Genomic DNA, 13,866 nt, shown 5'->3' with positions numbered 1-13,866 from the left:
TAGGCATTCTGTATCCTTTGAAGGCAAGTTCCTGTATAAATGACAGAAAGGTTTGCCTCTAAGATTTTCTAAATCAACATGAGAGGAACGTGTTCTTTTCCAGTGAACCACAAATTGTTGTCTAATTGTGAGCCATCCACATCCTCCTCCCAAGTTATACTGGAGAAGTGAAACACCTTTTAACTCACAGGATCCCCCTACACATAGGCTTATGTGTTTTGTGGAATTGATTTTGCCTGCTGATTCAATAGCTACTTTTCCATTGAAGGGTGGAAAAAGGTAGTTCAAACAGAAGAAACTCAAGCACATTTTCTGTGGAGTTGCTAACAAGTTGCAGAATGGAGTAGGGCTCCCTCAGACTTACAACAGCCCACACAATGATTCACTTTTGCCCGAATCTGAAATATGTGACGTTTCCTGCATTCATGATGAAGCAATAGCTGCAAATGGGCAGTTGTGAGGTGATGTGCCACGTTTAGTATTTTGCTGAGAGGACAAAGGTAAAATGCCTTAAATATCCTCAGTAAGAGTTCAGCAATCCTGTTCTTAGGAAACAGCAAGAAAAAAAAAAGTATCTTAAAAACTGCATTTCTTAATGCTGTTTAAATTATGGACATTACTAGTTTAATCATAACTGTTTTCTGCCATGGATAGCAGAACATAATTAAAAATAACTAAAATAACTAAAAGCATAGAGGTTTTTATTTAAAATTTTACTTTTAATTGAAGATATATATATATACATATAAATATATATAAAGAAAGAGCAACAAAACAAAAAATAATCTGACAAATTTCAGTACAACATGTACGTTATTTCTACACTTTGTCATGGTTTGTAATTCAGTGTGTCACAGATAATTGAAAAAGAATGTATAGATGGTAATTAATTTTCTTTAAGGTTAGTCTAATCTGTTGCTCCATGCATAACACTAGCAGTTTATAAATGAGTAAATATGAATAATCCTAACAAAGTCTTGTAAAAAAAAACAATGAAAATATCATAAGGAGAAGAAAAATCAATGAATGGTCTTACAGCAAGCAAATTAATGAATATCAAGTATCTTAAATGCAGCATTAAGTACTATTATTTTTGTAGACCAATGTTAGCTTGTATCTCTTCTCCCTGAGTGTAAGCTATTTTCTAATTAACAGGGGAAGCTGTCATTGTCTTAAAGTAAAATAACATTTCAGCGTCTCTTTTTAATCATTGTAAGAAAATGTTAACCAGATCCCTTGCCAGAGGTTTACTACTGAATCTAAATGACATATATTGTAGTTCTTGTGGTGTTTCCATCTGAAATGGGACACTACTCTTTCTGAAACTGCCTTTTTGTAGACAATGACTTTGAGAAGTTGCAGAATACTGAGGAAGAGGGCAGAGAGCAAGATCCTTCCTCAGTTTTATAATCCTATCATTGTCAACCTTTCATTAGCCCCAAACTGTCATATGCTGCCTTGTTAATACTTCCAGTTCCTGGGGAGTGATCTGCACTGACAAATGCTACAGCATCGTAATTCTCCTCAGCTTGGAACTTACATTGTCTTTGTCTTTGTGGTGAAATGTTCTCAGAGAAGATTTAAAATGTGGATTATCACTTTGTCTTTTATTCAGTCAATTTTCTGAGATACTTCTTTGGCTTCACTGAGTTTTAATAGGAGTGAAATTCTATTTCTAGGAAGTTCGGGTACCCTTTATTATCCATATAAAACTTTTTCATTACTTGGCATACGTTTTCAATCTTAAATGATCCTTAAAGTGTCAGTTTGCATTTGTAAAGCAGAAGACACTGGTGTTTTTCTTTAACCATACAGGTCTTGGCTTTTTCATCTGGTGTGAAAGACTCAGACAAGCAAAATATTCTAGCACCTAGAAATAAATCATGAAATTAATTGTTAAATTTAAAAATTCAAGCAATTGTGTACCTAATTTGATTTCCTTGTCACTTTAAGATTTCCAGTTTTGCCAATGCTCATTAAAAATAACAAATAGGATGTGTGACCCTTTTTAGAAAGGAATACAGAAAAAAATATTTTTCTTTTTTTTAATAAGAAAAGAAATGTTGCATTCATATTGTGTGATGCTGATATTCACCGCTCTCAAAAGGGATGATGTCAAAAGAAAAGGTACAAGAAAGAGGGAAACAAACAAGCAATAAAATTACTCCAGCAACCCTCAGCTATACAGAATAGCTACTGTTTAAGGATTTTTATAGACTTCAGTTCAGAAGAGGCAAATGAAAACCATGAATTTCATGGAAAAAGTATATGCAGTATAGTGTGACTATAAGAATATCAAGCTGAACTGTGAACATGCCAAGAAATCTTCCAAACAGCAAATATTTAAACTGTGGAACTCATTCTCATTGTAAGACTCTGTAGAGGCCAAAAACATGATTAAATTCAAGAAGGAAAACTCCACAAAGGTGTATTAAGCATAAAACAATGAATATGTGTTCTGGCTCCATAAGTACAAAATATACCAAACATCTGGAGATGAGCATCACTGTTTTTTGTTTGTTTGTTTTTTGTTGTTGTTGCTGTTGTTTGTTTTGTTTTTCTTTCCTTTGCTGATTTCCTATATTCAGTCCCTAGCCATATATAACCCCCCACTGTCAGAAGTTAAGACACTGATCTACAATGGATTTAGCCTAACTCATGACATGACCTGTCACGTTATTAATATGCAGTGACATTGTAACCTTAAACTGTCACCCCTTTGTCTGTTTCACTTATGGTGCTTAACTGAATCAAAATGTATTGCGAATGCCTATGGATTTTGTTTCTGTGGTAAATGGAGTACCACCTACTTCTCCTAAGATGCTAGCAAACAGGAACAACATTCCCTCTTTTTCAATAGCTATGTTCTGAAAACCAGTTGTCCTGAGAATAGAAAATCTGCCTCTGATTTCTTCCTGGGGGGGGAGGGTCTGGAAAAAAAATTTGAAGCTACCATCTGCAAGAAGAAATGCCGTCAATGCCAATCTATAGCCTATTCAGTTGATGAAGAAATGGTATGAATGGCTTTTCCTACAAGTCACCCTCCTTTGACTGGCATTCTTCCATGATTTTTGTACTCAGTGGGAAGCCTTATCCACAGGCATGAGTGGTCAAGCTGCTGATCACGTGGAGCTTGCTGGGGCTATTTTCAAGGACTGCTAATATATTTTAGTCAACAGATGATTAATATAAAGTAAGCAATCATTAATTTGAACACAGGAAAGCCTTAGGATAGCCTTGAGTGTGTTGATTAAGATACTCTTAGTGAAAGGTTTGATTTGAATACCCTTACAAGGAGGAGGATGCTCTGAATACTTAGGACCTTAGCTGGCTACTATCAGAAAGTTGTCCCAGGCTCTGAAACTTTATAAGAGGATATTTTCTGTTTTGTCTGAATGACAAAAACTAGAAGATTCCTACTGTTCATTTGAGTAGCCTGAACATTACCTTTCACATAACGAGTAACTCAAACAATAAATTTCTGCTATGATATTCTGCCAGTGTTATGTAAGAGATAATTATAGGTACCTCTTACCTTCAGTAAAGATATACATGTGTTCATAATTAATATTAGAAAAAGAAAAAATAATAAACTTACCTATTCTGCTTTCGATCAGTATTGAAAAGCCTTCCATATACCTTTGACAGATTCACCGAATCTGCTTTTTCTCAGACTTCCAATGCATTCATGCTAGTAAAATTGCAATGTTTTCAGTAGAGCTATTATTTATCTATTTACCTAGAATGCAATCGAGATCATAAAAGTAAATTATATTTCCAGAAATTCTCATTAATATCTGGGAACTCTTCTTTTCATTTTAATTCTGTTTTATTTTATTATGTCTTCTAAAACAGGATATACATGCTTTCTCTTCATATGCTCTTTCACTTTAATTCAGGGCATGGCAAGGAAAAGAAGATATTTATAAAAAGACTTCCAGCCATACTGTTGATATTGACTATTGTGAATACCAGAAATAGTTATGACTCTAATTAAAATATTAAATAAATAAGTATTCTATATCTAAAGTCAAATTATAATAACATGATTTTACTGAAGCAGGGCAAATACACAGTGCACTAAGTCTTTGCATGAATTATATATGAGACTTTATGGATGACTTACCCTTATTTGGACAACCCAAGAGAAAAAAAAGAAAAATTCTGTAACTAGATTCCTGGGGGGGAAAAACAAGATTCAGATTAGTGATCATTCTTTTTGACGCTGACATTCCCACTTTGTAACCACATGCTAAAAAATGCTTTATTACAAAAGCTGCCTTTTTTTTTTTTCTTTTCACCCTTGCATGTTAAATAAACCTTGGTTTCTTCTTTCACTTAACGCCCTTATTTTCATTTCATTATGTTTATTCCCAGCTTTTTGTAATTTAATGGGACTCTGAAAAGCCGTCATGGAAATAACAAATAAAATGTTTAAAAGCATGAATCCTGGAGATAAACACAAGAGACACGTACAGATCTAAAAACTGTAGATCAAGCAAAAGAATTTGTGCTGACAGTTATTTCACTCTTAGATACTTTGGCTTCAAAATCCAAAACATTAAGGACCACATGTCCCAGATGCCTACTTCTTTAGGTTAAGTTTGTACTTAGATTTTTCATCTCAGTCTTCAAATCCCCTAGACTGAAGGCCATTTCCCACCACCATACCCCTCATTTTTATTTTTATTTTTATTTTTAACAGGCCTAGGTGCTGACCCCTCATATGACAGATGTCCAGGAAGGCAGTAGCTGGGGCAGCTGTATGAGCACTGTCCCTTTCCCTCTGCAACTAGAAGGGGTGCTGGGTGTGCTCTTACAAGAAATGTTAAAATCTCTTAAAGTTTTGTGAGGCATCTTCTTTTCAGGAGTCAGAAGTAGGCATGGATATGCTACTCAGACTGGATACACCTCTGGAGCTCTAATGGGAACCTGGACCCAGCATCTGCACTGCAGATGACTGCAGCTAAATCCAGGGCTTAATTATTTACTGTGACTGACGGTCACATTATAGATTCAAATAAATTAAGACAAACATCACAGGAAGTAAGGGTAACAATTCAAAGGCAGCTGTAGTGTAGAACTATCAAATCAAGCAAAGATCTGGGAACCAAAGAGAACAGGACTTATCGCTAGAGCACAGAGGAGTACAGAATTGGACAATGCATCTCCCATCTTTTTTTCTGTTGTGATTTTCACTTTCCTGCAACTGCTGGAAATTGGGTGACGCATCAGAAAATAGGAAATCTCTAGCAGTCCACTGTGGAAGTTCTTTAACAAAAAGGCAGTGATTTCAAGCAGAAGCAAAACAAAGGCCAGAGATATGAAGATATCTTTATGCTAGCAAACTGACTGCTGTATAATGTCACAGCACTGTGAGAAGAACCCAGAAGCTGTCCCAAGGCAGAGAAGAGTCAGCTCCAGCTGGCTCTGAAAAGGACCTGGACAGAGCTGAGCTCCTGAGCAACGCTGGTTGTGCCTCTGTGAAATCAGATTTAAGAAGGAGAAAAAAATCTGCTGTGCAACAGCAGCTGGGAGAAAGGAGTGAGAGAAGCAGCCTGGCAGCCCCCAAGGTGAGTGCAGCAGGAGGGCAGGAGGTGCTCCAGGCACGCAGCAGCAGTTCCCCTGCGGCCTGTGGAGAGGCCCCTGGTGGAGCAGGCTGTCCCCCTGCAGCCCACGGGTCCCACACGGAGCAGATCTCCACGCTGCAGCCCGTGGAGGAGCCCCCGGTGGAGCAGGTGGATGTGGCCTGGAGGAGGCTGCGGCCCATGGAGAGCCCCCGCAGGAGCAGGCCCCGGGCCGGAGCTGCAGCCCGTGGAGAGGAGCCCACGCAGGAGCAGGGGGGCTGGGGGGAGCTGCCGCCCGTGGGGGACCCGTGCTGGAGCAGTTTGCTCCTGGGGGATGGACCCCGTGGGACGGAGCCGTGTGGGAGCAGTTCCTGAAGAGCTGCTGCCTGTGGGCAGCCCCCGCAGGCTCAGTTCGGGCAGGACGGCATCCCGTGGGAGGGACCCCATGGAGCAGGGGCAGAGAGGGACCGTGAGGGAGCGGGGGAGATGAAGCGTCAGGGACTGACCGCAGCCCCCATTCCTCTTTCCTCTGCGCTGCTCAGGGGAAGGAGGTAAAAGGGTGAATGGGGGGAAGGTGTTTTTAGTTTGCTTTTAGTTCTCACTGCTCCGGTCTGTTAGCGATAGGCAATAATTTATATGAATCTCCCTACACTGAGTCTGTTTTGCCCATGACAGAAATTGGTGAGTGATCTCCCTGTCCTTATCTCAGCCCTTGAGATGTTTTTCACTGTGTTTTCTCCCCCTCTTCATTTGAGAAGGGGGAGTGAGAGAGGTGTGGTGGAGCTCAGCTGCCAATCAGTGTGAAACTGCCACAATAACTGACAAAGGGACATTTTAATTCCAGAAAGAGACAGGTACTAGGGTCCTAAAGTGATAAATAAATGCCAGAGTTTGTTGTCCCATGGAGACAATGCTTTCTGAAAACGTTTTACTTTGGTTAAAGAAATGAAAACCGGCAATTAAAGCCAATTTCTTTTACAGTCCTCACTTTGACTTCCAGATTCCTAGGGGAAATTTAAAGAGAATAGCTATTCTCTTGTCTCTGCCACCTCAGTAAGTAAATTAAAACATAGAATAAAACAGGAGAACAGTTGTTTTTTGCATGTTTTCTTCTATTTACGCTGTTCAGGAAGACCAAAATACTGCTGAGAACAAAGGAAAGCAAATAAAAAACATTATTAGTGGGTGGCAGTAGGAGACACCTCTTCTGGACACTAATGACAAATGTCTCAGACAGGTCTGCTCGCAGATATTGAAAAAAGTGACAACACAGACATCCCCCATTTCAAATAGTTGTGCTGTAAAGTCAAAGCGGTGATCGAAGAGGATGAGCATAGTCAAAAACCTGGAAGATACTGTCATGGTGGTTGGGAGGGGAATTAAGCAAGATAAATATTTACCAAGCATAAAATCACATTGATCTTGAATCTTTAATATTACTGAGCTTTAAAAAGTGAGAGACAGAAATGAGGAACTGGGGAAATAAAGCAAAAAATATGCATGAGCAGATATTTGGAGTAATTAGAGGAATACATGGATAGATTAAGTTAACAAGGAAGAGAAACCTTGGAAGAAAATGTGTGTCTTTCTTCAGAAGTTACTGTTTTGAATGGAGCCATTTCTATGATAGATATACATTTATTAGACAAAGGAAAAATACAGGAATTTATTGTCATTTCTTCCTGAATGATTCTCCCCATAATTACCCCTAGAAATTCTCAGCTACAGATGAATAATATCCTTTGAGAATTAGAGTGTGAATTAGCAGTGCCTATTGACACTGTAACAGGTAAGTTAAAAAAGTGAATGACAAGGAAAAGAATCACAGAATCACAGAATCGTCTAGGTTGGAAGAGACGTTCAAGATCATCTAGTCCAACCTCTGTCCTAACAGATGGAAGGAAGTCCAGAAGGAAGCAGTGTGTTAAATGTGGTTTAAAAAATATTTGTATTAAATTCTTTCAAACATACATAGAGTGGAATGAAATGCATCTGTCCTTATTTCTATTACTGGTTTTTAGAGTAGAGAAAATAATGGCCAGCAGATCAAGGGAGATGATTCCTATGCTCTACTCTGCTCTCATGGGACCCCACCTGCAACGTTGTGCTCAGCTCTGGGGCCCACAACACAAGAATGACATGGAAGTATTAGAGTGAGTCCACAGGAGGGCCTTGAAGATGATCACAGGGCTGAAGCACCTCCACTGTGAAGACAGGCTGAGGGAGATGGGTTTGCTCAGAAGAGAAGGCTCCAGAGAGACCTTATAACGGCCTTCGAGTACCTAAAGGGGGAACTACAGGAAAGCTCGGGAGGGTCTCTTTGTCAGGGAGTGCAGTGATAGGACAAGGGGTAATGGCCTTAAACTATGAAAAGGTAGATTTAGATTAGATATTTGGAAGAAATTCTTTCTTCAGAGGGTGGTGAGGCCCTGGAGCATGTTGCCTAGAGAAGCTGTGGATGTTTGGATGTGTGTGGATGTGGATCCTTGGAAGTGTTCAAGGCCAGGCTGGATGGGGCTTTGAGCAACCCAGCCTACTGGAAGGTGTCCCTGCCCATGGCAGGGGGGTTGGAATCAGATGATCTTTAAGGTCTCATTCAACCCAAAGCATTCTATGATTCCATGAAACTAGAGGTCCCAACATGTTTTCCTTGGACCTTCATCTTGTAATATAGATGCTAAAAAACATCATCGGACATATATGTTGCAATAAATAATAATAATAATTATTATTAATAATAATAATAAGTATATGATAATTCTAAGGTACTATTTATATAAATAAGTCTGATAATTCTAGGACAATAATAGATAACTGAGGAAGCTTCACTCAGTTTATTCAAATGTCCACCTCTGGATGAGGTGGATCAGCTTGTATGAGCACAAAGTCTTCCTCATTTCCTGTCAGAAAGGGAATGTAGACAGCAAGTTTAGATGTAGATATCTATACTGGTGATAAATAAAGTTAGAAGAAATTTATTCTACCCCTGTTGACTATACCTGATTGAAGAGCGGACCATGACACAGCTCTCCATTGCATCACGCTTAAGGATGGGTCTGGTCTTATGAAAATGCAATGAATAGAAGGCCTTTTTTCTTCAGGGTAAGCAGCACTGGTTTTGTTAAGTCCTCATCCAGAGGATCGTAAGTGGCAGATGCTTTATCACACAGTTTTCAAATTGGTTTTGTAAAATAATAAATAAAAATAAATAAAAATGTTTTTTTTTTTTATTATTTAAACTTCGCTTTATCTTAGATATATTTTATATATTTTGAATGTCCGAAGAAATGTCTCTTGATCTCTGTTTAGCTCTTCAGCCCAAAGTCTTACTACCTGAGAAAATGGAAAATTATTTTTATCTATTTATTTAAAGTACATCTATCTTATCAACAATAGCAATTGATTAGCATATTTCCCAGTGCCCCTTCCATCACCATTTATTGTAACTTCATTATTTTTTCCCCTTCCACATTAATAATGGGAAGTCTGCAAGGGATAGAAATTAGCAGCTATATCAGTGAATGACAATCCTTAAAATTAGAGGTCCAGGATAAGTGAGAAACTGAAAATCGTAATAGCAAAAAATAAAAATAAAATTATACTTCAGATTTCCATAGGGCATTACCATTTGAGGAAACAGTGAACTATCTTTGGACTCAGAGTATGGAACTTTCTCTTTTTTTTTTTTTTTTTTTTCTTTAATAGAAAATTAAATTTATAATGAGCACTCAGTGAACTTCCCTTCCTCTGTGCTGGAATATCATTTCTTTTCAGTTCTTGTATAATTTCTGCTGAGCCTGATTTGCGTCTTTTAGATAGGCAAAATCTAAATTACATAAGGTCACTTTCTGCAGGTGTTGTAGGTGACATGTAAGAAAACCTTGGCATCTGCTTTGTATGCCTTTTTTTGCATCCCCATACACCCTTTTTGCAAGTCAAATTCTCAGCCTTAGAGGCAAGCATCATTAAGTTCTTATGCTAGATATATAATGTAAAACTTCCTTAACTTAGGCAACCCAAAACTTAATTCAAATGTTGTAACTATAGCTAACTTTTTGAATATATTTTTAATTATAGGCTGACTCTACAGACAGGGCTGTATCTATTCTATCATTCATTAAAGATGAGCAGACTCTGAGTGGCTGGGATGGAGATCCAGTTTCAGACTATTAAATGCAACTCCAAAATGAAGTCAGACACTCACTCTGAAAATTTAGAACTAACTTAAAATTTTCTTTTGTTACATCATTAAAAAAAAAATAGTTTAAACTTCCAGTACTCCATCCCATCTCTTCTGTTCTCCCCAAACCCTAGGGATGGGAGAGCCAGTGCAGAAATTAAGTGATGGTAAGACAAATGGAATATTTGTAAGAGCTACCAGTTGAAATTTGAGTAAAAATCTACTTAATGTTTCATCATTATTCCTTGGATTTCTGTGTAGACCACGAAGCGTCTTCTGTTATTTTACTGCAGGCCACTTATCCCCTTTATAATGTGCTTTTTTGTTCTAGATTTGTTCCATTATACAAAATGAAGAAAAAGTTTTTACTAGGTCATTGAACTGCAGAAAAAAAAGAAGTCCAAGAAGTAATAAAAAACATAAAACATACCCAACTTTATAGCAAATATGATAATTATATACTTCTTGTATCCAGATGGAAACTTCAAAACTCCAAGAGACTGTTAGATCTGTAAATTTGATATAGAAGTTTATCCAGTTCCACTGATCATCCAAGAACATAGAAGTTTACCTAATACTTCTCTTGAAGTATTGCAAGATGTTGGTTTGCTGAAATAAAATGGTGCTTCTAGTTGAAAAATATACTTCTGAAAAGATGAAAGCCCCAAACTAAACACAATTTGAGATATAAAAATTATATTCAGGCAATGAAATCAAAGTGCAAAGGGCTTCATGCCCCAAGCATGAATGACTCACTGCAGAATTTAACGGATTTATCTGAAGAAAAACTTGATGCACATGCCCTGTGCTCAGTGGGATGCAGGAAATTCAGGTCATGCTGCAACGATGACATGGTTTAACCCCTTCCCTTTCCTCTGTTGTGCGTAGTTCTTATCATGTTTGTAGCTTCTACATTATTTCCAGAATTTCATATGACTTGCTTTTATCATTTGAAGTACTGGGATTAAAAAAGTATGGAATAAATTCTATGTTAAGACTAAAATGAGTGACACTGATTTGCTTCTCCATGAAGAATGAGCAAAAAAGTATATCAGGAACTAATGACAAAATAAGCATACAGGAAGCTCTCCAACCTTAAAAATGAAGGGCTATATTAATCCTTCTAACAATTTGAAATCCAGCTAAAGTGCTTAAATTGAGGGAGTGTGCACTTTGGGCTTTATTTATGCTCTGCATAGAACAAAGGGCACTTTCACAGCTTGATTCAAATGCTTCCCATGTGACATCACTCAAGTGGGAACCTTAGGCTATTAGTTGCCTACACAACAATTAACAACCTGCCTATTTCTGTGGTCTCGAAGATGGTAAGATTTTAATGTACTAACAGCAGCCTGCAAACATTTTAAGGAGTATCTTAAGTTTACAAGAGATAGAAGTACAGGAATACACCTGGTTTTTAGGTTCCAGACACATCTCAGTGTGAATGGCAAAGTCAACACTACTAAAATGCTGCAGTATTGTCACATTACTGTGCAGTCCTTACCAGCAGTATTTTCTCCCAAGGTTGAATAGGGTACTTGTTTAGGCACCTCATTTTTGCATCTAAAATTAAATAAGATTATTAGAACCGAAGTTCTAATTTATATTACTGTATTACAGCATTGTCTTTTCAATGAATCACACACAAATTTAATGGTCAGTAATTTTGCGTGATTCCATCCTGCCTTAACGTTTGCCAGACTTTATTTTCCTCCAGTACTTTAAATGCATTGAAATTAGGAAAAGTGGGTGAAGAAACTGCCACTGTCATGATGCTATTTCCCTTTACCAACTTGACAAGGAATGGTAGGAGAGCATAAGAGCTGTAATACATCACCACTAAATCTTGTTTAATTTGATGTATCAACATGGTGGGGTATGCTTGCCACACTTGCTCACACTTGACATACAGATGTCTTCTTTCCTCACAATACCTTAAAGCAAACCACAGAAAGTTTAGGATTCTTTTAACAGAGGGAGTGCTAAAAGACTAAAAGCAATGAGCCAAATAAAGTGGGCCCAGAGAAGGGTGTCGTACTAATCGGATCTATTTCAGTTAATTTCAGTGACATGATTTTTTTTTTTTTCCGTTTTATTTCATCGTTTAATCTTTTTCCTCTTATGAAAAAAGTTTAACTCCCTGCTCTAGTTTTTAATGTCATGAATAAATATTTTTGTTGCTACTAGTTAACCATTAATGTTCAAAGCACATCAAATGATATAAAATATGCAGGAATAATCCTGCTTAAAAGAGCTTAAGGAATTATTTGTACATCTAGGAACCCAACAGATGTGTAAATACGGGTTTTCCACTGCCAAAATATAGATTATTTAAAACAGTTTAAAACACCACTGTTTTCCTGTTACTGCCTTTTGTGGAAGTTCATGTGAACCTGTTAACCGTTTAAGGTCCCAGTCCTTTATAAATCACGTTTTAAGCAGGAGGCCACTAGTCAGATCAGATGATGGAATATTTCACCAGCTGCTTCATAAAACAAAGCAAAACCCCTCAAAATAAGGGGGAAACATTCAAGCTCAATCATGGGTCTGCTAATGATAAAGATAAATGGTGAGATTCCATTTTTTTAGACTCAATTTATTCCCCAATAAATTAACAAAACTGTGCTGCTTTTCCCTACCTTGTTTCCCTGTTTGTTTTTTTTTTTTTTTCACCATTTTCATTTTCCTCATACACAATTATGTACCTGTATGCATCTCAACCTCATTAAGCCCGGATTTGAGCTGAGAATCTTGAGGAATACAGCAGTTCAAAATTAATGATGGCATGTTTCTTAAAAAAGAAAGCAGACATATTGTTAATGATGACATATTGCTGCAAATGAACAGCAGCTCACAAGATGTCTGGAAGTTTGAAATCAATGGCAGAGCTTTAATGATTTGAAAGGAGAAAGTTCAGTTCTGCACAGGTCCACTCTAAACTGCTCTGTGCAGCTTCTCTACTGCTATTATCATATCTGATATGCATCATTACTTTTCTGATGCTGCAGTTCAGCATCTAATAGGTGTGATAACCAGAAAGAAATACAGGTAAATACATCTTCCCCTATTTCCTTCCAACTGATTCATAAGAGTTTGGAAATTTGGAAAGAAGGGGAAGGAACTATTTTCAGAATCTAAACATTTTTATACCACCCATGGTATGTTTAGGCTACTATTTTTTGTTTGTTTGTTTTGTTTTGTTAATAATAATAATAATAATAATAATAATAATAATAATAATAAAAGAACATCAGTGCTAAGTGGAGAGAAAAAAATAAATTCAAGATTTAATTCTATCATCTTTAGAGAGGCATGTGTTGTTAAAAAAAAAAAGGTAAAAAAAAAAAAGGAAGATCATATTTCAGTATTTACTCTCTCAGTATAGGAAATATCTTGACAGATCAGTCTTTCTCCCATCCTGGTAAACTCTAAAGGGAGGTATGTGGTAGAGGGAATCCCATATACCTGCACAGGACAAATAGCTTGAGAACTTCAAAGTCCGCTTTTTCAACAGCTATTCTGTATGATCTAATGTTTTTGCGAGTAAGTTGCATTACTGGCTGAGTGGTCATCAGACAATCTACTGAGGTTTTGTTTCTCTCTACTCTGAAGAAAGCAAAGTTATGTCAGCTCATGACAGAAGATGTCTTTCACTTACTTATGCGAATAGCTGTTGAGATTATTTAATGAGGATGGTTGAGATCTTACCACTTTGCTCTTTTCCCCTCAGATAACATCAATAGGATATTGCATTACATCTTGTGGCTTAATCAAATGGAGTCTCTGTTACGTTGGGGAGCTCTACACTGCCTTCCATTCCATAATATAGACATTCTGCAAGAAACTTGTAAAAATGTTCAAACACTGTCCAAAACTGCACAAAAACCTCAAGTTTATTTTTTTGCCATAAAGCTGCCTGCATCTTATAACATTCTCTGAGGATTTCCAAAACTGTTTGAGACTTGGGAAAAAGAAAGAGGTCAAAATCTATCTTATCCTCCATGCCCAATCCATATATTAAGTCATGAAAGTTATATTTCTTCTTCCTGAGTCTCTCCATGGGTTTCACCAGTTAGGATCTCTGATGTAACAACATAAGCTGACAACTTTGAGGTTTTT

At 37.3% G+C, this 13,866-nt stretch overlaps 1 long non-coding RNA gene across 1 annotated transcript; it reads right to left on the bottom strand.

Annotated features, from left to right (window-relative positions):
- Positions 1-792: 792 nt before the first annotated feature.
- LOC125180214 (uncharacterized) lies at positions 793-5,056 on the bottom strand. Its single transcript, XR_007158577.2, has 3 exons — positions 4,127-5,056; positions 3,599-3,739; positions 793-1,870 (listed from the first exon to the last, which is right to left on the bottom strand). It is a non-coding gene; the product is annotated as an uncharacterized lncRNA (long non-coding RNA).
- Between the last annotated feature and the right edge of the window lie 8,810 nt (positions 5,057-13,866).

Source organism: Anser cygnoides, chromosome 2 (assembly GCF_040182565.1).
Source record: "Anser cygnoides isolate HZ-2024a breed goose chromosome 2, Taihu_goose_T2T_genome, whole genome shotgun sequence".
In the NCBI taxonomy this organism is placed as follows: Eukaryota; Metazoa; Chordata; class Aves; order Anseriformes; family Anatidae; genus Anser; species Anser cygnoides.
This window is presented reverse-complemented; position numbering and strand designations above follow the sequence as displayed.